This window comes from Xiphophorus hellerii, chromosome 6 (genome assembly GCF_003331165.1).
Source record: "Xiphophorus hellerii strain 12219 chromosome 6, Xiphophorus_hellerii-4.1, whole genome shotgun sequence".
Taxonomy (NCBI): Eukaryota; Metazoa; Chordata; class Actinopteri; order Cyprinodontiformes; family Poeciliidae; genus Xiphophorus; species Xiphophorus hellerii.
Window position 1 is genome coordinate 13,389,549 of NC_045677.1, and position 27,995 is coordinate 13,417,543.

A 27,995-nucleotide genomic window follows, 5' to 3' on the forward strand; every position below is an offset into this window, starting at 1 on the left:
TAGGTTGGATTTTTGTGATTTTATTGATGAAGCTGCTTCCTAGCTTTCCAGGTATGGTGTTGTTACATTGATCAAAACAAACCAGGAGAATTTAGTATCAAATCAAGTCCTGTCATGTCTGAGCTTTGTGTGTCAGGGTGGAATTCACAGTGTTGTGCTGCAACGTAGCTGGGAACATTATCTTTCCTTGACCTCACCATTGAATGTACTTTTTCTAAATAAAAGATCCACCAAGCACCAAGATTGTTTGATGTTAATACTGGATCTTTACTAAGAAATCTGAGAGGAAGCTGCGTTGATTTCATAGAAGTCATGCACACGCTTGGTGTACATGGCATGTGTTAGCTGTGGTAGATTTTACAATTGTCAAAACACAGGCTGGCTAAAAAATAAAGGTTGATATACCACACACAACAGACCACCACAGCTTAGGTGATGAGTGTGATATTTCACATATCAGGAAGCACATTTGAGGTTAAACTACCTTGCAACATTTCTTGAGTATTTTTTACAAGTCTTCACTTATCGTTTTGACTCAACACAAAACTCATTTAAATTCTTTAAATGACTAAAACATTGTGAGACTTTAAAAAAGAACATCATGATCTAGGCTCATTGTTTAGGGCTAGAAGAATTGACAGGCAAAATTGGAAGTGACACGATAAAAGAAAATTGAAGAAAGTTTCAATTTTCTAAAATGTAACAAGACAAAAATAACCAACTGAATGCAGCATCTCACCTTTTGGATACGATGAGTCAGACTGTAAATGGAGGAGGAGGAGGAAAACGAGAGGAGGAAAAGAAGGAGGCAAAGGAAGAACATGAAACAGGAGTAACAAGAAAAGTTATGTTGGGCATATAGTCTATACACAATATGTAAATAGTGTCATTGGGAAGTATTTTGTTTAACTTTTTGCAGCTCGGGTACATGTGCATGTATTTAAAAGGATCTGCCTGGGGACGTGTGAGAGGGTACGAAAGGTGTGGCTGGGACTTTGAGCGACATGCTGGCAGCGACACCTCAGCTGCAAACGTGTGGCTCCTTCTTGTTATCACCTTCCTGCTTCCACTAATTACCACCATGCAACAGCTTCACATAAGCATGTGCCAGAGAATCCAGGATGATTCAGTTTGCAGTCTCACACCAAACAACACGTTAGTAACCTATTTAGATGTGTGTTTGCCTGACTGTGTGCTGTACATGCTCAAACCTTATGCTGCACGACCACAGGTGGCAAGGACTTCTGAACAGAGATATTTATACATCAAGAAAATTGAGCAAAACTAATAAAGGATGATTTAACAAGACAAAAACAGAGAAATTGAAGCCACAGATGCAGCCATGCAACAACAACCCAACATTGCATTGATCAGTCCTAATGGGTAATCTGCACTTCAAATAATTGAGCAAAATAAAGAATTTTTCTTTTCTTCCTGCAACAATCTTTTTATGCACTTTGTTTGGAGTTTAATAAAAGGACATGAAATGTGTGCAGATTTATGATGAAGGTTGTATTTTTGAGGCATTAGATTTATTCTTGAACAGCTACTGTGCTCTCAGTCTATCCCAAATGTTAATGAACCCAGAAACCAATTACTTTAGAAAATAAAAGTGAGATATTGGCTTTTTTATGAGAGTATCTGTGCGTAAATAATTATTAGACAACTAATAGTGCATAGGAATTTTGTGGAAACAAACAAAATGGCAAATTTTCCCATCACTCTTTCAAATCTGTAAAAGTAAGAATAATACACAACCAGTTCTTCCTACTTTATCTCAATCCCTCTTGGCAAACATGAGGTTTTGGTTTCCATCCCCTGCTGGACCCCACAGCATGTCAGACGTTCCCTTCAAAGGGTTTTCCCCCATAAACACACATATGCGTATGTGTGTGTGTTATCTTTTTCCAGGCATGTTGCTCTGAGGAAAGGCCGGACACGATGTCTCATTCCTGGCGGTCGTCGGGATAAGTTTACTTGCCACACTCTCCTCAAGGTCGAGACTCCTACACTGGGTCAGTGAGACCTGCTGATGGTTCCATGCACTCATAAACACTCTAATGAGTTACCTGCAAACATAAGTCTTTAAATTTAAAAAATATATATTTTGTGAGAATGTTTATTTATTTTTTTTACTTAAAAGGCAAGGTTGTCTCAATTACAGTCTCTGGTTTCTATTTAGGACAGAATATCTTCTGATAACCGGATCTCACTCCAAGTGTCAGCATTTTCCCACAGGACACAGTCGTAAGGCAGATGCCTTTAGTACTTCGAAGAAATCAGAGCTGTACTTTTTTATACATATTTCCCACTGTGGCTCAAAGCCTCTCAAAGGCATAAAAAGGGCCAAGTTTGTGTGATTAAACTAAATAGACCAAAATAAATTCTATATAAATAAATGTCCAATAAACAAGATGTGTGCTTCAGCAAAGAATTATCCAAGTGGGGTTTGCAAGGTTTTAGGTTTTTGTCATTTCTTCCCTAACAATTGTGTTTTCCAGCTTAATTGTATGGATAAATAAAGCTCTGAAGTGATTTGTTGTGGCCTCGTGTTCTTAAACTCATTAAAAACTGTCATTTTGACGGGGGCGTATTCAATTTTGCAGCTCTGCAGTGAAGTAAGGAAAGTTCCATCGGTGTCTGAGGTGGTTAAGTTCGTCTTGGTGTTACATGAGTTTGTCTGGCACAGAATATCCAGGTGAGTCTGGGGCCTTACATGTCTGCAGGTAATAAATAGGAGGCTTTACATTCCTACTAAACAGACCAACTGGATTATTAAAAGCAGAAGAGAAGAAGGGACTAAAGTTAGAAGTGTCGTATAACCTCGTTCCGGATGCCCGTGTGAGCATGTGATGGAAAACCTAATCCTGCTCTCAAAATGTTTCATAACACTCATATAATAAACAACTGAACACTCTGCTATCCAGCAGTTGCCTGAGTAAACAGATTGCTATTGTGTTTGCTTTTCTGTTAAAATTAATATCCAAAATAATTATTTTATAAGTTGCATCGACAGCTGCTAGCACACATATGATGGCCAAAGATGGACATGGTACCTTGCAGTCTATCAAAGACGGGTAAAAGGACATCTGGTGTGTGACCCGAGAAATCCTTTGATATTTAAGGACCAGCTGAACATGTGAGTGACAGCTGTGGAGATATGACACAGGAAAGGAAACCTCTGAGGCAATCCCCAGGAATACTTTAGGATTATTCTGCTGACGGGAAACACATAGAAAAGGGCCTCACACATAATCACATATGCAGCTTTAAATTCAATTTGAAACTGTGAATTCAAAGATAAATTCAATGAGTCAAACAACAATATAAATAAATTATAAAAGCTGGTAAAGCAAAGAACAACATTCTTTGCTAAAATAACATACAACAGCATTCCTATGATTTTTAATAACTGAAATAGCTATACAATAATGTGTTTGTATAATTTACAGAAAATAATAAGTATGTTTAAAAAAAACTATTCCTCTGCACTCATCTTATTTCACCAAATACAAAGTGGATATTTTCTTTTCTTGCTAATGTTTATTTAGAAACCTTGTGATATTTTACAGTGGTTTGACTGTTTGTGTTGCTTCAGCTTTGACAATTTTTAACTTTAATTTTCAAATAAATTGGAACTCCGATGGGAATGGCGTGGTTCCAAGAAAAAACATCACTGGAACCCACCAACATAGTGAGCAGCACTGTTTACCAAAAATAATACATAACAGGTTTAACACACTCCATCCAGAAAGAATTTTCTGTCCTAAATCAATCTATATTCATCAAGAGTTTGTCCAGTGGATTAAATATTTTTTAGTACTTGCACTTCTCTAACTCAAGTACTAAAAAACACCCTCTTGCTTACTTCTATGGCTCCTATGTGATGTGACTGCACCTTTCAGATGTAAGATAATGTCCTTCCACATAAACAGCAGATCTGGATGACATGTATGGTCAAAGAGGGGCAGTGGGTGGGGAACCCCTGTGCGTCAGCCAATGTGAAACATTCAAGCCGTGAGCCATGAGCTGAGCTGAACTGAGCGCAGCAGTGGAAACTCCATGATGTCAGAGGCATTTGTAGTATTCGTTCACATCCCAGATTGGTTTTGACACATTAAGGATGGCGACCAAGGCCCATGCTGATGAAAGGTGATGTTCAAGTGAACACATAGCAACACCCAGCTCAACCAACCCCAGTCCACCAAGGCTCTGGGCAAGCCCGAAGAAAACTGATGCCATGATGACATGCTGCTAAATTTAGCTGCGACTGTTGCAAATGTTAACAAATACTGTAGAAAGCTCCCATGTGGAGTGTATTTGATTTTTGTGTCACGCTGTGAGTGGATGAACAAATAAATCTGAGTCTTCATATGAGTGCATTTTGGAGTCAGTTTATATGAATCATATTAAGCCAGATCAAATAAAGATGTGGAAGTAGAGATATTTTCCAGCAGCTTTCTTAAGCAAGGTGATGAAAAGCATGCACATATCAGAGAGCATGTACCAAGATAGTAACATTGGTTTCTAACCAATTACCTCTTATCTTTCTATTGGGTCACTATCAATATCCTATTCTTATTTAGTTAAATCTAACTATTTATGACTCAGACAAATTGCAGCAGCTCTTTAAAGCAGTCTTTGCTGTAGCACACACACTTATTTGTGATGTGTATAAATTTAGTTTATGGAAATATACTGAAAATGTACTAATATTTTCTTATTAGTAAATGCACCATACTATTAGATGAAAGTAGTAAGACTCTTCTGTCACCGGTCTCTCAAACTAACTGCTTTCAGGAAGGTGTTCAAACTGAAGTAAGTATGGAGATATAAGAGGCAATCTAAAAGGAAACTGCATCATCTATAATATGTCAAGATGGGGTTTTTTTTTGGCCTGATCAGGCTGAGAAAGAGTGAGAAAGGTAGACTTTCAGGGCGCACCGTGAAGGCCAAGTAGACTACTGAGGTTTTAGTAACACTAACCATCCTACGCCAATATAATACTGTAAAAGCAGTTCAAGATGTAATCGGTTTGTTTTAGCAGGTAAACTCTGTCATCAAAGTAAAGACACTAAGAGAGCTTTATCTTCATTTAAGATGTTTCCTCATTACAATCTTAAAAAATAAATAAATAAGAATACTATTTCAGTAATCAAATGTGCAATGGATGTGGAAGTGGAAAGTCTATCGTCGACAAGGTGTTAGGAACCAGTTTGTTTCCCAGACACCCCTTAGACAGATCTTACACCTCCTCCCAGCAGTTGTCTGTGTCACTAGAAACAAGAGACCAAAAAATGGAAGTCGTACCAACAAATGTGTCAGTGGTGTCGGTGGAGTAAATTAGGCTGCAGTCATGTGTGAAAGAAGGAAAATGTCATCCACAATCCGAAGCTTTTGCCTGCTGCTAGTTAAACATTCAACTTTTCTGTAGGAAAGAGGCAAGTGTGAGCTAAGGTGAGAATGTTTGCAAACCAAGATAAATAATAAATGATGTCAAGGTTAAAATCTATTAGCAACATCCACACACATTTGTCTGGTGCTTCTTGGTAGCCTAAAGGCTGAAACTAGAGTCCAAGAGGAACTAAGAAAAAAGAACAGTTTTACATTCTTAAAACAAACTTAAAAACAAATTAGCTAATTTTATTTTAGAAACATGGCCAGATTTGCAACAGCGCCGGAAAAGCCTGGTTCTAGTTTCCTCCTGTAATGCTGGGACCTGTTAAGCATTAAGCTCCAGTAAGATAGCCATGGGCAATCTGAAGCAGCTAATAAGCCAGTCTGTTACGAATACCCAAGCTTACAAGGATGCTTATGTTTTTGCTTGCGACTGGACTGAAATACAGCTGCTGCAAAATCCAAACTGTTCTGTCCCATTTTCATGGAGGGGTTGATTTTACCCCTCCAGCTTACCCATGCTGTAGTCTAAGCTGATTGAAAGTTGAGTTTAATTTTTGTGTTTACAAGTTGTAACAACTAATACTGTAGTAAAACAACAAGCTTAGAGATTTTGAGAGATGGTGCAGATTAAATATCTGATGGGAGAACAGAGGGAGTAAAAATACTCAGAGGCCTGTTTCAAAGAGGAATGGCCCAGTTTCTGAAAACTATAGATTTCCTATCACGGTAGTTAAAGATGTAAAAATATCTTCCAATTTTAAGAAAATGTAAGATGTAAAGAAAAAGGCTTTCATGGAGTTGAAATGCAGCAAAAGAAAAGTCTGCAAATTGTGAGTCAGCTAAGATGTAAAGTAAAGGGCATCTTCAAATTGGGCAGCTTTCTATTTTTCCGCAGCGTGATTTCTAATAGGTAGTCAGCCAGGCTCTTTTCTGTTATAGAAAAGGTAAGAACAATGGATGACGATGAAGCTTACAGTTTAAAATGACCAGAAAATGTGAGAGGATAAAAACAGAAAAAGACATACTGTAAATAATTGTGTCTGAAGCAGAGAGAATCCTCCACTTGACGTATTCCTGACATCCTGAGCTCTGGACTCAGGATGTCATATAAAAACTTGTGATTTTCCTACATATTAGAACAAAAATGTATTTCAACTTGAATAATATTTCAGAATTTAAAGTAATTTAACTAAGTATTCAGCTAAGGCTGAGTACTTCAAGAGAGTTTTCGTAAAATCTGACAACAAATCATTACTCAGCATTGTGTAGGAGGCTTACACTGTTGAAACATCAGAGAATCTCACACAGCATTCTTAGGAAAGACCTACATGCCAAATGTAAAGCATGGAGGTGGAAGTATTATAGCTTAGTGACAATAGGTAGAGGAATCTACCATGAGATCTACCTGTGATGGGGGCTGTAAGAAAAATTTAAGTTAAAGATGAAACGGGATCCTGAAACAAGACAATGACCCAAAACATATCAGTAGGTCCAACAAAGGCTGGCTGAGAAACAAGAGAAGGATAGTCCCGGAGTGGCAGAGTTAAACCCATGTCTTCATTGGGAATGGGCTGGAGATGCAGAAAACCCCTCAAACATCTGCAAGTTGAAAGTGCAAAATGGGGCACACTAGCTATTAGAAGGCATGGTGCATTAACTTATTTCTCATTGAGAAAGCTAATTTTTGGTTTTTTTCTTTTATTTAATGGGTAAAACAAGGTTATTCTTTTGTCAAAGTAGGGTCACATAATTTTGCATTCTTAAAAAGTAGAAGAATAAACATCAGTATGTGATCATTTGTTAATAAAGACCTGGATATTTGAAGTGGGATCCTAATTTTCGAATGTCAGTAACTCTCCAGATTCGAGTCACATAATCAGAAGGAGACATTTTTACAACCACTGTATGCACGTGTGTTTGGTGTATTTTTTCCTCTTTTCCAAATTTATATATTCTTCAAATGAAATGTTCTGTCAAGTAGTTTCAGAAGCTGCAGAAAACTTGCATCAGCACATCGGCCAGCTGAAACTCTCAAAAGCTCGCTTTTTCCGGCAACCTCTCCTCACAAGCATTTTCTTCCCTCCCTTTACAAAATCGACATCAGTTATGTAAGTGGTTGCAGAGGTAATTAGTGACTGAATAATTAAGGATGTGGCTGTAACTGTTTGATGGCATGTGTGTGTGTTTGTAGGCGTGTGTGTGACAGAGTGAGAGATAGATAGAGGACTTTTGGAAGGACTCTACTGTATGAATCTGCCTCTCTGCTGTGGTATGAACACTGACGCCTCTCCTTCTGATAAAAAACACCAACAGGCACCAGGAGTTTGAGCAAAGTAAACTGCAAGAGTGGAGAGTCATCGTTTCTCACTTTGTTTGCCAGAACCTACAGTTACTGAAAGCCACCCACGCCCCTCTTTAGATTACCATTAATTTCTTGTGGCTGGTCGAGCATTTGCTGAGCTTCTTTTCTTTTTAAAAACTAATGGCCAGAGTGCATTACAGCACACTCTTTACAGATGCATAGACATATGAAAGCTGCAGCACTACGTTTTTCATTTAAAACCCATTTTTAAGTCAGTAATAGCAAAAAGGGATGCATGTTTATGTTTATGGCTGTGGGAAAAGACTGGAAATCAATATAACAAATGAGGCACTAATGCTAAAGGTGAGCAGGTGCCAGGTTAAGTAAGCGACATGACATTAAGTAGGGTGACTATAAGCGTGACTATAAGCAAGTAAAACAAGTAAAAAGTAAAACTTGGAATAAAACAGAAACAGGATTTTTTTTTTGTGCTAGATGGTACATTATCAGACCGAGCAAAAACAAAATATCTCTGAGCAAAAACAAAATATCTTTTCCAAAATATCCTTTCACAAGTAAAATGTAAAACTTGGAATAAAACAGAAACAAGATTTTTTTTTTGTGCTAGATGGTACATTATCAGACCGAGCAAAAACAAAATATCTTTTCCAAAATATCCTTTCATTTAATGAGGTAAAGTGTATCTGAACCAAGATGGCCCTCTCTGGAAAATGGACACGTTAAATCATTAATTAACTCAGGTTAACCACATCTTCTGAAAATCTGAGTTAATTTCCCATCAAGAATCCGCTTAACTGAATAATAAATAAATACAACCTGTCTGACATGACATAGGCTAAAATCTCTCAAAAAGTAAGTCTACAAATCCAAGAATAGATGACAAATAAACATTGCTGGATCTGGATTAGCCTGGGTAGTATTGCATTGTCATTTCAAAACCTTTGGGACTCCATTAAGCCAGAGTGAGATATTATCTATACAGTAAAAGAGCCTGACCTACCCAAATTACTTTAACATGTCACTGACAGCTCATGAAGGAGGTCACAAAGGAACCCAGAACATCTAAAGTACTGCAAGCCTCATTTCCCTCAGTAAATGTCAGTGTTAATTATTTAACAATAAAAAAAGAGAACGGGCGAAAATGTCTAACCCTCCAAAAAATGACTTAAAAACATTCCCCCAAAAACATCTTAATGCTCTCCAAGTAACTAGAGGAATGATTTTAACAGATGGTGTTAAAAGGTTTAAGTCCCATTACATTTGGTGTAAAACTAACACAGATTTTCAGAAAAAGATCATCATACTGACAGTCAAATAAAGTGTAGATAGCAGACTGGTCCACGGCTGGTTAGCTACTTTAAGATTAATGAATTAATTAACTAGATTGGATAATGTACTGGGTTAAATGTACTGTTTGATAACTAAGGTCAATTAGAATATATGTGTGACTGAAACGACATTTTTATAGAGTGCCTCAAGATGACATTTGTTGAGAATTGAAAATATATAAATAAACTGAGCTGAATTGGACACCTGTTGATTAATAAATTCATTTCAGTATTGGTTTTTAAGCCGCTAACCACTTGCGCTCCATTTGACCTACATGAACTCCTACATCCATGTGCCACATTTGTTCCCTAGAGTCAGCAGACTACAGACTTTTACTTTATGTTGCAAACTCAGAGGTGAAAGAGCATTTTGAGTTTTGGTCCCAAGATAAGGAAGGCATGCCATTGCATATCAAGCAGGAACCTTTATTTACTGCTTTTTATTTAGTAAGTAAAACATACTTTAACTCTGGCTTATAACTCAGTACAAGTTGTTAAATGTGAAATTTTTCTGCTTGTTTTTAGATTTATATACTCTGCTAACCTTTACTCTTCTAATAAGAGTGCACCTTTTTTCTCTTAAGTTTGATTTTAATGTACAGCACTTGTTGTGCTTCAAGATACAACATCCACCCCTTCAAATTCTCACCAGTATTACATAAACCCAAGACGATACAAAGATAATGAACTATTTATACCACCATTGTTTCCATCTATCAATCACAAGAAATTTTAATTGTATTGAAGAGGAGACACTTAATAATATCATTTAACAACCTACAAAGAATATGTAAATGCACCCATCTTCGCATCATCACATCCACTGTCAACGAGACATTAATGACAGATTACATTTTAAATGTTCTATGAAGGAAATTTCACTTATTTTTGTTTGTAGGGTTGTATATTGGAGTTAATTCTGGTCTGGTTTATAATAAACTCACAGGGCCTTTCCAGGAACGTTAATATCATTCTGTTACATGGTTGGTTTAAAAGTCGTAAGGGATTATAGAATACAATCTGTGAATATTTGTACCAAATACTTAGAAAACGGTCACAATGGCAAAAATAAAAGTTTTGTGAAGGTAAACCAAATACTCTTTAAAACATCATTCCATAAATCTGCTGGCAGTCAGGATTGCAGCAGCCTTTAGCTGTGGACTGATTTCACACTGTACAAAACTGAAGTGTTTTTCTTTACAAGGTATGAGCCAAAAAACAGAACACAACCTAACTACTGTTCTGTCACAACTTTTGCTGACTTTGTCCAAGTAACACTTGAATATGCACCAGCAATGCTCATAACACCTCCTCTCTGGTATTTCATCCACAAGAGGTACTTTTTTCCCTGACAGTCCATAGATCTGACTATGAAAAGCTTTTATCCTGCACCTACGGTGTCCTCAGTCTTCAGCACACAAATGTTTTTATGTCCTCAAAACGTTTATAGACAAAATATGGCCATTCTTTTTTGCAGTTCTTTTCAAACTTCATCAAGTTGGATCTATGTGCCCAATTTGGAGAACAAAAGATCATTTCAGATCACTTTACTGGATATGACATCAATGGCCTCAGTGAAGGTACAATGGCCTTTTCCTTTCAGACCATATGAATACCAACTGTCTCCTTTACTTTTAATCACTGCATTACCATTCTCTGCAACGGAAAAATCTACATCGACTGAACATTTTCGATCAAAACAAAACCAAGAAGAAGATTTGCAAATGAGCAATGGTTAAACTGATAGTTTTCTTGCTCTTACTAAACTGAATTTCACGACTGCCCTATTTGCAAAGCTTGAAATAAATAAATGAACAAGCCTGTTAGTGACGGCTGTGTCTCCGAAAATGTCTGCCCTCACTCACCTTTGTGTTCATTTTAGCTAGAATGCGGCTGTTGCAGATAGTCATATTTATTTATCCATCTGCCCATGTCAGGAGTAAAAAATGTGTTTTATTCTGCGTCCCACCTCATGTACTGTTTGAGTGGAGCTGTTTTAATCTGTCAGCAGCTCAGCGGTGTAACAGAAGCAAGGAAGGTCATGATTCAGCAATAAAGTCTGCACATGAGTGTGTGTGTGTGGGCAAAATATCAGACTCAAGAGGACATGATTATTCCATTTCACCTAACTGTAGACAAACAAACACAGCATGCACACATTAGAGAGAACCATTGACAGGAGTCAAAATTCTGTCAATGGTCAATAAGGAGTCACTTATTTCAATCAATATTAACCTAAGGCTCCTCATACAATTCACTACAATTTGGACAAGGTGAATGGCATCTAATCTCTAAGGTACCCACTCTGATAAGTGTAAGACAGGTCATGTTTAACTAAAACCAAAACAAAAGCGGGGGATGTTGGTGAATCGTCTGGCTCAAACTATGAAAAAAGACCCAAATACACAAAAACAGACATGCAAAGACAAAGAGAGTCACAGCAGTACAGGCATTTTCAATTAGCCACCTACTAAGACTACGTCTGTGCCAAAACAAAACAGCAGAAAAGGTGCAGGTAGTAACTTTAAAAGATACACACACATACACACAAAGATAAAAACTTGACTTGACTGGTTAATTTTCTGCCTGGTTGGCAGGCACGTTTGTCAGTTCAAGGTGCCTGCATCAATATGCAAATGGCTCACTTTCCTGACCTTGGCGTAATTATGCACTATGGATCAGATTCTAAGGGGGCCAGTCCACTGTGGGAGCTTTCAGGCTGACACAGCATATTGATCCCTGTAGGAGGAAATTGCATGTCTTCCTGCGGTGTCATTGTGTCTTAACGCGATGTGAATAAGACTAAGTCAATTGCTCTTCCTGAAATTAGATGTTGTGTGACAGAATTTTATGGGAGGTGAAGTCAAATTGGTAATGGCAGAAAACAATTTACTGTTAAAACTGTATATCCACCGTCATACTTTTCTAATCTAAGGATGCTGCCTCCACCATGTTTCACGACAGGAACCGTGTGTTTAGAGTGATTTAAAGTGCAGAAAACCTACCTTAACATTTTTACAGAGGGCTGCATCCATACAGAGATGTAATAGATGAGCCCTATTTACTAAATAGATAATTTCTGAAGACAATCCCTCTAAGTTAGGGGCATCAGAGAATGCATGCCTCCATATAAATGCCACTCTTTGTATTTGGAAAAATTAAAAAAGCAGTGAAAGACTTTACCTAGAGCCCCATTTATGTTAAACATTTTGAATCAACTTACATTAGTGCAAGTAAATGTGAGGATACAAAGACAATCAACACACAGAGCCAGGAGAAAAGTCTCTGACTGGTTGTTTCTAGGTAGAAATCTTTTTTTTTTTTTTTACTTATTTGAAAAATAAACCAAACTTGACTTCAGTGTTTGAAAACTAAATTGAAATGTATGAAGTTCACTTTGAATTTGTCTACATGATTATATCGAATCAACTTTTTAAAAACGTATATATGGCAGATAACCTCAATTGAACTGAAAGTAGTTACTGCAGTTTGCACCAACATGACAGCGTGGTTTGTAGTCAGGGCTTCAATGAGCCACCAGCATTGAAGCTGCTATTGAAGAGTGAGTCAGGCTGTAAGACAGGCTGGCGGATGAAGATGGTGATTAATGCAGCGAGCTCCGTCCCCTCCTCTGGTCTGCTGCCACATGCAATATGCCAGTGAGTCAACGTTACTCTCCGCTGCACTCATCCAGCTGCTCGTCTGATACTCTACTGGGAAGGTGTGACTCTGTTGGTGCTTGTGATTCAGATCCGTCTGCTTTTCAATAATTCTCAACCAGTGCATCGGAGAGTTGGAAAAGACACTATTTGCGCACCATAACAAACCCACATTTGGACATGTTCAGCAAACGGTTTCTATTGAATCATGATCATATTCTGCCCAAAAGGATCTGGCCGTTCTCGTCCACGAGGAAAACAGGAAAGATGAAGTGGAGGAGGTGAGAAAATGGACAAGACAAGTCAGAGAGGATAAGTGTGAAAGAGTTATAATGCGAGTATTTCCCAAATGGCACCACACAGTACAAATGCCATCCGATGTCCACCAGCTTAGCAAACACTGATGTTGCACAGTTGGCACAGAGGAAGTACAAATATGGCTATGCTAACAGGAACTCAAAGCTAGGCTGTGTCTGTCACAGTGGTGATATCTGTGATGTGGCTATCTGCAGTGTGGGGATGGCTGCTGAAATCCTGAATATCTGTTTTACAGGCTGCAGGAGTCTGAAAGGGAGGTATGAATGACATTCAATTTGGTGGAAATGAGAGAGCTTGGGATGTGAATGGCTGGAGAAATGAATGAGGATGAGAGCGGGGGAATTTAGAGGCTGGCGTACAAAGTGAAAGGGAAGAGATGCGGAAGGGGAGCAGGCTGAGATACATAAATGCGAAAAGGCATAATTGGCAAGTGCAAAGATAAAGAAGGGAGCACAGAAGAGAGCGGGTGGTATGACGTAGTCACAGTCGTTCTCCAACTCTCTCTTCTCTCTGCTGCAGCGTCTACTCCAACAGCATGCTTGATGAGAGACAAGACAGGTCCCAAAACACATACAAAACACACACCGGCAGCGCCAGGTTAAGCACCGAGTCTGGCACAAATACTGAACTACTATCAGCAGCATAAATAATATTTCACACACCAACACATTTTTTTTTCTGTTACCAATGGTTTACTGATAAAAAGACAGAAAATCAAATCCTTAAACAAGTCATCCTGCACCAGTACTCCAAAGTTATGATTTCCAAAATCCCTAAAGTTTTATGCTCTGCAATTTGCTACCGGTGTGTTTATTTCTAGTGGAAAACTAGTGATAGTGCTGCAGTGACTGGATTTTTCTCCAATGAGTATAGAGCAAGGCAGTGCTGCCCTTCCTGCAGTTACTGAACACTGTCTGTGTTTTATATTTCTCCAGGTTACAAGAAAACAAAAAAACTGGCCTTTTCAGAAATCTTTATGATCACAAAAAATACATACAGGTATCAAATATCAACTAGTAGCAGCCGATCTGCTAAGCAGCTCACTGATGGCTGGCTTCAAGAGCAGATAGCCTGACTAATTGAACAGCTAATATGAACTTGTTACTGTTAGCGAATGCCAACAAGGGATCACATAAGCGCAGCACTATCAGATTTTGGTTTAGTCTATTTACTAAGATGATATTTTGTCACAGAGCCAGGTAACATAGGAATATTTTATTTGTTTCTTTGGAACGATTACATATTAGAAGTGCCCCTTTATTATCCACTTTTAAAACTTGTCTTAAGAGACATTTTTATTCTTTGCCTTTTAGCACATGTTGAGACACATGTTTGCGCTTACCTCTTTTATCACATTTTATAGTTTCTATTGATGTTGTAGTTAATACTACCCATACTCAGACCTTCACAAAAATACAAAATTTAAAAACAAGACTCTTTCTGCTTGATATAGAAGGAAGGACATGAGAGAGAGAAAGAAAAAAGAGAGAGAGAGTGCATCTATCTGGATTAAAGCTTTACCTTTTAATACCCTGGCCTTTTCAAATCAGTGTACCTTCTCCCTCTTTCTGCACACGCACACACACACACAAACACACCCCCACACACTGAATTACACTGCTGTCTAAAAATGCTGACAAAAATATCAACCTAATAACCATGAGCAACCAAAGTAATGCTGGATTGAAATGTAGATTAAAATTGGTACTGGTGGATTTGTTTTTTCACTGCTCTCTAACAGCCATTCATGAATTATGACAAAGGCTGAAGAGAAACAGCTGTCTGGCAATCTAGCCAACCACTGCACTAATAATGAGAGCCAAAGGTAAACTGCACTCTAGGCTAGCGTGTGTAATCAGACAATGATGTCATGCCACTGAGTCCCTGTGGGAGGTTTCCACATCTCTCCTGCAATAACACGAAGCTTAATTTCCTGACTCGAGAGGCCGATGCTCCGAATGTAACCGAGGACCGTCTCTGGATTGGGTTTCTCAGGCTCCTGGGGAGTAAAATTACAAAGCTTCAAGCAATCAAAGGGAATCTAAAAGTCTTCACCGACCAGAATACTTAAACTTAAAGTGTAACTAACCCCCCTCTGAAAGCTACACCCCGTCTGTAGCAAATCTAGAAAAAAAAAAAATCCAGCAAAGTGGTCGGAGCCAAGAGACAGCCGAGTGTGGGGATGATCAGAGGGAGTGAGTAGGGCTGTGATCAGGATGAAATAAGCTCTGTTGTCAACTTATCGTCTTTGTCGCTATATCTATCAATTTTCCAGACACCTCATGACTTTTTTTTTCTTCAAAACAACAACTAGTAATAAATCTAGCGACTCCTTTTCTGTGTTGTTGGAGACTTTTGTGGCGACAACGCTCTGCAGCTCGGCTGCAGGCAGCCTGTATGTACCCAGCAATTAGCCGCTATTAGCTTCTTCCGCTTCTTCAGCACCACACTGCATTCAACGCTATACCTTCACCAATAGTCAGAGCAGCAGAAAGAAGACCGATCCCACTCTGTGTTCACATCACAAATACATCACACATTAGTAAAGCTGAGCAATGCTATCAATCAATGTTTGCCATGGCAATACTTGCTACTCCAAAATCCTGACTGGCCACCAGGCGAGTGGGAGCTGGGGGAGAAGGGAGGGAGCGTTTTTATACCAAAAGTAACCAAGTTGTACCAAACCCTACCATTGCAACCAACAGGAAAAATTCAACTACCTAAGGACCGTTTGACCAAAGAAGCCTGTAGCAAGACGCTTTTAGGCAAAATAACTAAAAGAATTGCACAAAAATGTCAAAATGTGCACAGAAACATAAAGACAGAACACTAATTAACCTATTACAGATAGAGATTATGGGAATTTATATGTATGAAAATGACAATTAAGGGCATAGCAAAAAAAAAAAAATAGGACGAAATTGTAATTTTGTCAAGTAATGCTACGATTTTGTACTATTCCTTGCATTATCATAAATACAAAGATATTTATCCCATAGCAACAGGCTTCAAATACTCAAATGTCACTTAAAATTTATCAGTAAATGATTATTTCAGCTGCCTTATTAAAACAGCAGTATTTGGCTTATTGATTAGAAAGTTTAAACTAAACCAAAGAACATTACAACAGTATATTGATTAAAGGTGTTGCTAATTATGCATAAAGAGTTTGTGTATCACAACAGCAGGTTATCTCCTCTCAATGTTAAACATGTTGATGTGAGAACAGGCATCAGTGCTAATATTAGCTAAAAGAGGAGTGCTGCAACCAAACATGTCCAAACCTCAACAGTGGATTACAGGCCAAGAGCCAAAAGAAATCAGTCTGCACCTGATATTATTTAGTACGTTTCTGTTCATTGATTTAGTCAAACAAAACTTATTTGAGTTTTTTTAAAACATTGCTTATTTGAAATTACTTTGAGATCCATTAATTAGAATTCATTAATTAATTTCTTTGAGATGTCGTCATATGAAATTTTGATAATCTAAACAAACATAATTCAGACTACATGGAATTATATAGCCATCAAAAAATTATAAAGTTTTATTTAAAAACAACCTGGTTTTCCTTTAATGGCTATTTATAATACTTGCTTTTTCTGATATTACTACATACCATGAAATTTACTTTTTTCTACAGCAAGGAATGACACAATAACAGTCCCTATTCTGAATTACATCACAAGGTGTTTAAAACAGGATTCAGTGCCCTGTGCTCAGACACTGGTTTTGCAATAACCTTTTCAGTTATTAGAAAAACACAATGTTGTGTTTTATTGTAATACAGCAGGAGCACCAAATCATGTGGGAACTTTTCTACATTTCACTCCCGCCCATTCCAATCTCATTCGCCCCACTCATGTCAACCTATTGCTGGGAAATAAATTGCGGACAAGATTAAGACCTGAAAAAATGGTCCTGAGAGAGAAGAGTGGGAGGCAGAGATGGAGAGGAGTGAGTGCTCTGAAAGATGGGACAATGCAGTGCTAGGCGAGGGTGAAGTCTGCTGCCAAAGTGTAGTTACATAATTGCAGGTCAGCGAGGCAAAGTGTAATCATGATTGAGACGAGCAGGGGATGAGAAAGAGTGAGAGAAAGAGGGGGAAGAGGAAAAGAGGAGGGGACAGCCAACCCAGATGTCAACTCCTGAAAATAAAAAAATGAGCTAGTCTAGCAGAAAAGACTTCATCCTCTTAAAAATATGACATGCAGAGCTAAGAAAGAGAAGCAATTTAGAGAGGAAAGAAAAAGGATACCAATCCTAAAGAAGGAAGTAAGTAAATTAACATCCACAGACACACAGACAGCAACCCCTGACCATTTACCAAGAAAATGAAGTCTGAAAATCTCATTTGTCAAGAGACAAACACCGCATCTTCTTCCCTTCTTCAACCCATTTCACTTCCTTGCCTTCACCGTTGCTCCCCCACCCCTACATCTCGCTAATACACATTATGTAACCTAGGATACAGGCTCCCGAGGAGAGGAGAAGCGCTGGGGATGAGGAGGGAAATGACTGCGAGCCAAGGGTAAAGGCAGAAAGGCAAATCCGTTTAGACGAGCGTAGAAACAGACTTGAAATCAGAAATGCAGGGCAGGCGAGGAAGAAGAGAGGTGTAAAGCATGAGAGGAGCAGTGCCGCATCATGAGGAGCAACAGGAGGCAGAGGACAGTCAAAGGGTAGACGGAGTCAGGGGCCAAAGTCAGAAAGCTGTTTTAGGAAAATAAGACAAGACCTGACTCTGTATTCGATCATTGTAAATACACACTGTGTGAAAATCAGAGAGATTTACAGATTCTCTGATCATCAAATAGTCATGGCCCTGGCACATATTGGCTTTTATGAAGCCTCAGAGGCAGTACACAATGACAGAGAACACATTCATCATCCAAGCATAATGCACAGAAGGCAAGCAGGGCTCAGACACTCTAAACTAAAAGCTATGTCTTGTTAGAGGGCTTCGGGAAGCCTACTGAGCTCAAGTTTGCACCACCTGAAAAACAACATGACAGCTTCTGTCATAATTCAGCGCTAGCAGTACAGTTTAAGAGGAGGTGCAGTTTAAATTTCTGTATTTTGTGAGTGTGTGTGTTCCGGTGGAGATTGCGTGTGTATGTGTATGTGTGTGTTGGATTTAATCAGCAGAGGAACATGAGGTCTGGAAGGACTCCCATATGTGGGATTTGTGAAAATCTGAAGCTCAGTACTTTTCTATCTCAAAATCTTTCTTCTTGCTCTATTTTTCCTCTTTCATGAACAGAATAATGAGAACACCACATATAATCAGATTCCTCCCATGATCTGGAGAAGTCATATCTCTTCCTTTCATCTCCAAAATAAAAAGTTTATATGCACAGTTTTGTGCAAGTTTAGGTCAATTTAAGACTTGTAAAACCACTTTTGAGATCGCAATCTATACACAATCATAATTGAAGACAAATACCTTCTGTGTTAAAAGTATCTCATCCTGAAAGAGCAGTAATATAACTGGAGTATTTTTGTTTGAATTCCCTAAACCTGATCAGGCCAACCAAATTTGGCCATAAATACAACTGCATCTGGCCTACAAGATAATTTGATGCCATTGGGCCTCGCTCCCTGAAAACGACCGATCAAACTGAATTTATAGTAGCGCCGGGGATTCCGCTGACATCACCGATGTCTATAATCGACTGCCAAACAGGAAATACCTCACTTGTTGAACCCTGCCAGCATTTCACTTGCTGGTCAAGTAAAAGATGTCGAAATAGCAATAATACCTGCTATAACTTACTGAAGAATTTTTAATCAGTATGACTTACAACAACATTTAATTTCCCTTTGGGATCGATGAAGTATTGTTGAATTTGAATTTAAGAAAAACATCGAGATTGCCTGTGGCCACCCCTAGCAGGCAACGTTTACCTTCCTAATACACAGAGAACACGCTCACAATGAGTTAATTGCTCATGTAATCAGTTCCTTCACTAAATGTAAACAAAAGCTTTTTGATGTGAATATTTGTTGTAACACTGTCACATATTCTTGGTTTTTGTTAGATCACTTAAAAACAAGAAAAAAAAAATTCTAACAGGTAAGCAGCCAAGGAAACAGATGAGTCATTGGTAATTTTTAAATCTTTCTTTTGTCTTTATGCTCTGGAAAAGCACATCATCACAACGTTTCTCCATGTTGTCCATTGATGGCATTTACAGCCGTTTTTAGGAGCTCTGTAGTTTGTATAATAAGCTCAGCAGACTCAGTTCCACCAGCTGTTTGTTAATTGCTGCTGCCACTAATCTGGTGGAGATGTGCGGGGGAGGCGAAAGGGAGGGGTAATCTGCAGGGCGGAAGTTTGGCTGGGGACTGCAGCTCCAAGGCGGAGCTTTGGGTAAAAAGGCGGTGCTTTGAGTGAGGGGGCATTAAAGCACCCCTGACTGTCTGCCAATAGAGATTAAAGGATTTCTCCAACATGCATGAGCGAGTCACAGCAACACTACTAACTCAACACTTCCGAAATATAAACACTACATTGTATTACTGTTTTAAAATGATTAAGCATTTTATCATAATTTCAAGACTTGTTCATTTGTGCAAAGGTATGTCTATCTGCACTGAAGACAAAGGAAACTGCAAAGGCAAATGGAGAGTTACATAAGAAAATCACAACCAAACTAAACTATCTCTGTTCTGCATGTCATATCAGCAGTGTGAGATGGAGAGAAAAGATACAGTGACTAAGCAAAGAAAGCGCACACTGAAGACTGAACAAAGTAGAATGAAGGACACTTGAAGATTGGCAAATAAGTAGAAATTTAGCATGTAAAGTGCTAACAAATATTAGAAAATTCATAAATGCACTGAAGTAAGACAAGATTTTATGAAGCCTCATAAAAGATAAGACAAAAAAAAACAGAGGAACGAGTTTAAGATTCAGAAGTGGAGGTGCAGGATTCTGTGCCTGCAGCATTACAAGCATCATTATGTAAGAGTGCTAGGGGCCACACCACAGACAGCCAGCTCTCTTCTAAAAAAGATCCTATTGGACAGACAGACACACATACTCAACATACACCCAACCATTAAGCAAATATAGTATTTAAAGATGAGCTGCAATAACAGGCTGAGAGAGGATGAGGAGGGCACCTAGAGGAATAAGTGGAAGATAGAACCATGAAAAATGTGAGTGAAAGATACCGAAAGTCTGTTTCAGAGAGAAATGACACTAAGTCAACCTGAGGACTCCGACTTTATGCTACATATTAAACAGCAGCTGACAAACTGAAAAATCATAAACATGTGCATAATAAATATAACATGAAAACAATGGAAGGCCACTTATGTAGAAAAACCTAGAGATATAAGTTCTTGGTAACACAATGGTCCAAAGGATGCTACTGACTCCTCCAATGACAAAAAGGTACAAATTTGATACTGAGAGTCTATTCATCATAGTCTATTTAGCTTTGACTGGCCCTTCTAATAAATTTTGACTGCATTTATCTTAGAGACTTTTGTCCTTTGTCCTTGGAAATTAGATCTCAAAGAGTGGAAATAACTGAAGGCAAAACATGTGGGCCCAAAAAATTTAAAAAATAAATGCAAACAAGCTGGTATTTTAACACTGTTTAATGAGGTAAATGCCCCTGACTCCCCACACCCCAAATGATTTTATATCTATGTGAAAATCTTTGTATTTTCACATAAATAAAATACATGGAAATAAATGTGAAACAGTAGAGGGTAGTGACAGCAGTTGTTCAATGCACAATGAAAATATTTCAGAAGATAAAGAGGTGATAATCTGTATACAACTACAACCAGTCAAAATGGTCAATGTTGTGGCTTGGGAACCTTCTTAAAAAACTGCAAAAACCTAAAATCGTTTTAGTTGTTTTAATACAGACAATCCCAATTACAAGTTAGACTTAAAAACAAAAGAAATATGCTAGGAAGAAAAGTATTTCTTGATTAAGGGACAACGAATGCAACACCCAGATGAGGCGTGCATTGTTGCCTTATGTTTGCTTAAAAAAGAGAGAGCACACACTTGAATTGAGAAAATTTATACCACATGACAAACAATTTAACACGTCATGACACAACAGCTGCTACTGCACATGATCAGAAGTCATGCAGAGGTTCTTAAGACTAAATTCTGTCACAGGTTATGGAAGCGTATAAATCACCTTTATCAGACAAGGCTTGAGGCAAGAGCGCATCACCGGAGATAACTAGATGGATTGGGACATCGATGACGCACTCACACTGCTATTACCTAGCTGATAGGGCTTTCCCTGCCCATAGCTCAGGGATAATAGAGGGATGACGCAGCTCATGTCTCACACACAGATGCCTGCCTTCCATCAGCACAAAGACATGCCTTTTCTTGCTTGCTCAGGATAAAATGAGAAGCTGGAGCTGATGTCGACTAAAGTGGATATAATTTTTCTTACTGTTTATTTAAGACGCATTCAGTCAGTCATCCCTTGAAATACGTCTTCCTCTTCTATGTCCATATTTACATCAAATATCATTTATTGTTATTCTCACTGAAGATTTTACAGGATTTCTGTGTCCATAGTCAGGCCAATTAGATTTTGTGAAACAACATACAGCGGTTTTCACAAGGAAAATGGCTTTTAGTTTTCAATTTGAGTCTGAATTCAGTCAGATTGACCCTTCTCTGAGGTCAACACGATGCTCCAGGTTGGAAGATCAGCTTGTGAGTAGTAATTCTGTAGCAGCCACACTTCCATTCCTACCACCGCTCTCTGCTGGAGAGGGCTGAGCAGAGAGAGGGGCCACAGAGGAAGGGAGGAGATGGAAAAGAGAAAGGAAGAGGGAGGAAAGAGAAAAGGTAATGTGAGTCCGGATGAGAAGGGATCATATGAATAAGATCAGAAATACTTGTCCAGATTAGCTCCACCTTGGTGCCGAAACCATAATACCAGCACATAATCGGTTAGTGGACTTACTCACAGAAACCATGCCTAAGCTGTCAGTATGTAGAATATTGTGCCAGCAACATTAGTAAATCACGTGCCAGAAGGGACTCTGTGTTTGAATTCACATCAACACACACACACACACCCACACACCCCTACACACCGACATCCAGTAACACTTCAGCAAACATCTGCAGGCACTTGAGCTGAGCTGGGACTGAAATTAGATTGTTAGGTTTGCTTGCTGCTAGTTGGAGCTCAGAGACCATCTGCAATTAAATTCTTACTTGCTTGCTATCATCAACAATACAGTGCTGGCTGCTGTCATGATGGTTTCAAACATTTATTCCCTCCATTAAATTAAACTTAGCATGTTTTTGTTGACTTATCCATTTAATTTAACAGATGCTTAGAACAGATAAATGTGTGGATGTGCCAAAACTTTCTCCAGCGGAACAGAAACAAAACTGAAGTTATTATTTTTGGACCTAAAGAGGAACGATCTAGAGTCAATGCACAGCTTCAATTACAACTAAAACCTTGCGATCAGGCCCGAAACCTGGGAGTAGTGATGGACTCTGACCTGAACCTCCAGAGCCACATAAAGACAGTAACAAAGTCGGCATTCTATCACCTGAAGAACATTTCTAAGATTAGAGGACTAATGTCTCAGCAAGATCTAGAGAAACTCATCCATGCGTTTATCTTCAGTCGCATCGATTACTGCAACAGTGTCTTCACAGGTGTACCTAAAAAAAAATCAGGCAGCTGATCCAGAATGCTGCTGCTCGCATTCTCACTAAAACCAGGAAGATAGAGCACATCACACCAGTTTTAAAGTCATTACACTGGCTCCCTGTAGCTCAGAGAATAGACTTTAAAATACTGTTGTTAGTTTATAAATCACTGAACGGCTTAGCACCACAATACATTAAAGATCTGCTGACGTTGTATTAATCCTCCAGACCTCTCAGGTCCTGGTCTGCTCTGAATTCCCAGAACCAGAACCAAACATGGAGAAGCAGCTTTCAGCATCTATGCACCACAACTCTGAAACAAACTTCCAGAAAACGGCAAAACAGCTGAAACACTGAGTTCCATTAAATCTAGACTAAAATCTCAGCTGTTTAGAGCTGCTTTTGAAACCTAATCCTGAAACATTAATCCATAATATGATGTTCAAAATGTAGTTGTTGACTGTGTGTTCTATGATTTTGTAATTTTGTGTTTTTATGATAGTAAAGCACTTTCAAATGTCTTGTTGCTAAAAGGTGCTATACAAGTAAAATTTGATTGATTGATTAATTTAGAAAACGTTTGAATTCTGATTGTCCTCAATGATCATCAGTGTGAACAGTGCTTTGTACAATGTCTAATGATTGTCATCTTGTCATTTAAATTCAGGCATTTTTCAATAACTACATCACATCACTTCAAAATAGATTCATATATTGGTTAAGACAAACTTTTTTCTAACTGAGTGACACACATAGGTCTTTAGAAGAATGGTATAAGTTTTAGACTCTAAAGAATTGCCAACCCATCTAGGATGTAGTCACCTTTTGCCCACTTGCCACCAGAAATTAAGTTTAAAAATAAAAAAAATTAAAAATCATAAATTACATTTTTTATGACAATAAAGAGTTTGTTCAATTCCGTTCAATAATGGTTATAATAAAAAAAGTGAGACTAAACCAACCAGAACTAACCAACTCAACCACAGCATTAAACATCGAGAGCTCTCTGTCAGCTGCAACTTTAAAATTTAACAAATGTCTTTAAAACTGGCTGGTGCTGCTAACAAACCTGCAGAAGGATCTATTTTAAAATTAAAAATGAAAGTTCAGTCCTTACTTTCAAACTAAGTCATTTTAATATTTTCTCAAAGAGGTAAGCTGTCAAGCCAAACAAGTTCACCCTGGTAACTCTTGTAAGGAGTCAGTTAAAGTAACACGCTTTACATTAAACATGGAAAAGAAAAGCTTGATCTCCGAATACCAGCATTGAGCGGCCCAGTTGAAATTCATCCTAAGAAATTGAGTTCAATGGGAGAAATCCCAGACAGATCACTGAAGGGAGATGAGAATCGAGCCGAATTATGTAGAAAGGCTATGACCATGCTAATCCTAATACAAAATGTAACAATAACAAAAAATGAAAGGCAAGGTATTGGAGTCATTATCTTGTATATTTTCAACAAATAAGATTTCATATTTCAAAAGATTTCTAATGCTTCAAAAATATGGTGGTAAGAGATAACTGAAAGAGTAGATATTTTGCTTCATCCTGTAGTATAAGCTGCTTGATGGAAGGGCACAAAAAGGCAGGAGTAAATGTTTGCAAAACTCTGATAAACATGCCCCAGTCTTCCCAGGAAAATCTTAAGTGGATGTAGGAATCCATAATGACTGGAATACAGTCCGTCAGTCTGTTTACAGCTAACAAAATGCTCATATAAGGCAAAAAACAGCCCATTGAAAATAAAACATCGTGTCAATAGTGGACTGATGTGTAGATGACTTTGGGCCCTGAATGCAGCAAATGGGGAGATTAAGACAGCCAAGATATTTAAGTAAGAAAGTTTGACAATATTTTAGCAGTTTAACGATAATCAACATGAACATGATTGCTACCTAAATTAATTTGGTCTTACTGCATCATCAGTCATTATTAAAGTAAGGGGCTCACCCTCACAACCCAAAAAGTTCATTGTATTCTGTCACTTCATTTGTTCATTATTTTGCCATTAATTTTTATAGCTCTTCCCCCAAAAAACTCTTGGGGTTACTTCAGTCACATGACTTAGCTGTTCTAGCCAGCAGATTTGATTGAAGAGTCCAGTGTATGGCCCAGATGATGTGAACGGTGTACAAACCACACCCACCTGGTGGACAAACTCAGAAACAGAGGAAAATAAAATGTGCAGAAACTATAAAAATCAAACAGTTGTTTAAACAAAAAGGGAACAGATTTAAAAATCTGTTGCTGAATATGAGAGCAAGCATCTACTGAGAAAAAGAAGAACATCAAAATTGCAAAACACAAAAACTAAAACCTGATGATTACTTTGAATACTTTGTTGTTTATCCCAGGGTTGCTGGAACAAAACCACAACAATCTCTTCTTGAAGGCCCAGGCTTGGGAGTTCTTGCAGTCTATTCTTGATACATTTTCTGGGAAGAACTTTCTTCCTGTGTATTGCCTAATAATTATAGTGTGATTGGCCAGAGATTTGGAGAGTTTGTTGTTACAACACTGAGATGCATGAGAGACATCCCATGAGTTCTTTTTAAATTTGAAATGGCAAGAAAGAACTTTGTTTTTACAAAGTTGAGTAAAATCACAGATTTAAGGTAAAGATACAATAATACTCCAAATCAAACCTAAGTCTATGTATCACGATTACTTCAGTTTTCTTCTAATCCTTGGGTTAGTCTAGCTGTAAAGAAGAGTCACCTGCCTTACATGAAAGGTATTCTTTTATTAACGTTAGTGGTGAGAGAGGAGAAATAGGACGAGCATCTTATAATCTTATACTAAAGTCGGAACTTTAGTATAAGATTATTTTACTGACTCTAAGGTTTTTACTCATCCCTACCATGGCTGCCCATAAATGTGGACAGTTATATGTGACATTAAATAGAGAAGAACTTCCCTTTTCTCTTATAACCCTCAATATCAACCATCCTATCTTCAATCCTCCACCAGTTTCCCAGCATTTTCTTTAATATGCTGCATTGGCCCATAACAAAACTATTTTACGGTCATTTAATCTACTCAGATTATCCGTCATACCCAGTGATTTCCTGCATGATTTGCGCTCTCGAGTGTGAGTAACAGCCGTGGAGTCTTTTAGCTACAAGTGGCGTAGTGAATGAGTCAGAATAGTGTGTTCACCCCACTCATGGGAGGTGTGGGGGTGACCACACACATGCTCTAGTCTACACACCTCATCAAGGACATTCACCATCATTAAAAATTTAATACACATATACAACCACAAGTTGGAAGAGGTCTTACGTCTTCTACTTTTACTAGAAACAAAGAAAATCCCTCTGCAACAACAGAATCCTTGTGACACAAAAATAACACACACACACAATAGCACAACCCCTCTGTGCTCTGTTTATCAGAGCCAGGACCATCGATCACACTTGCCTGGTTGCCCGGGTAACCCCGTTATTATTCAAAGCACGGAGCAGCAGCTTGCAGAGAGGGCTGAGGGTACTGTGTATGTGCTGATTAGGTGGTGGAGGTTCCCATTGGCTCACAGGCCCCTTTCTGTGCATCCACTTTTCCAGTACTCTACCTGATCTGCATACCTATGAGAGAAGGCATTATTCCACACACACACATGCCCCCACACGCATGCACACACCTGCACAGCGGAAGTGACATCTTAGTGTGCCACGACTAAAGAGAATCCATCGCTCCAAAATGTATTAATTTCTACCAGCAGCAACACACCACATCCCTGCTCCCCGCCTGCTATATTTTCATTCAGAATCTTTCTGACATTTTTTTTTGCCGTCTTTCTCTTTTTATGCTTGCATTTCATTCAGCATGCAACACTATCTGCTGCTCACTCCCTCCCTTTGTTAATTCACATTCTGCGGCTGCAACACTCATTCATAAACAGCACCACTCCTTACAGCAGCAAAACGACGGGAAGGGCTGATTGGAGGGAGGGTTGCCCCTACTGACTTACTGACTGCTGCATAGAGAGGGCTCCCTGAACGCTGCAGGCAACCAATGAGGACCCAAAAAGGAGATGAGAGAGGAGGAAAAGGATGGGTGAATTTGATTCCATCAAACCGCCCTTCCTCATTCATTCATTCATTCCAGCCTGCAGCCATTCATCTACTTAAACCGTCGCTCATTCACACATCTCTTGCCAGTTTTGTACAGTACCTGCTGCGGATGTTTCAGCCGTTATACCTACAAGGCACTGCAGTGGTGTGCAGACCTTTCTGTGCACAGACAGTAAACATATACGCATGAAGGTGTTCTGATTGCGTGATTTTCCCCAGGAAGAGGCCGCAGGACACTGCAGGCAAAACTACACTTACTGTCTTCATTCACAATGTAGCTACATTGTTAACTGTATTCCCTTTGCCCTAAGAAAAAACATGTTAGTTCATCAATGCTGGTCTTTGTCAACAAGCAAGTCACATGGTTCCTACACCTATTCCTGTCACAATTCCACACTTCTCCAAACTTAAATTTCTCTGAGTTCTCAGTTCTTTTAGCCTTTTTTTAAGTACAGAGGGCAGATGTAAAAGCTACACAAGAATCTGTGTAATTTGACGCAGACATTTATTTGGCAGGCAGGCTTCAAAGGAAGGAGAAAGAGATGGAGGGATAAAGAATTAATTACTCTCCTGAGATGACATCAAGCAAAAAGCAAACATCACTGATATGGAGAAAAACAATCGACAGACTAATGTCCAAATCCAGCTGCCAGGGGGCATTCAAGCTCCTCCAAATCCCACAGGAGACATGACCGTCAGACAAGAACAGATTCCACAATGGGTACAACACAGTCTTCTTCAAAATGCCCTAAAGATGGTCTGTTTATAAGTGATTTTATTGTAAAATATAACTTTCTATTCCTGCTTATGTTTTATAAATTGACAAACCCAAGAAAATTAGTTGGTTCTATATTCATCACTTTTTGAAATACTACCAATATACAGCAAAAATATTATTGTCAGAGACTTTTATAGCCACAAACTCTGACTTTAAAAGACAGGCATTTACCAAACAGGGATTTTTGTGTTCCACAGGACAGACAAGAATACTTGAATACATTTCTGTTTACTTTTCCACTGAGTGTATAAAGAGTGACAGAATAATGAAAACAAACTATTAAGTTAATTACAGCCAGAAAGGGCATCTAAGAAGCACTTTCACCACAGAATCAGGTAACTATTACTTACACTTAAATAAAATATGCCCTAAATTTTACCATGAAAAAAAATGAGCAGAAAGAGCTGGTACAGTCCAGAAGTAGTGGATCAGATTCATGCCAACATGC

The 27,995-nt window shown here is 38.5% G+C and overlaps 1 protein-coding gene across 1 annotated transcript in view; it reads right to left on the reverse strand.

Moving 5' to 3' along the window:
• The window catches only part of ece2a (endothelin converting enzyme 2a), a 74,557-nt gene that overhangs the window by 38,946 nt on the left and 7,616 nt on the right, over nucleotides 1-27,995 (reverse strand). The gene's annotated exons all lie outside the window — the stretch shown is intronic.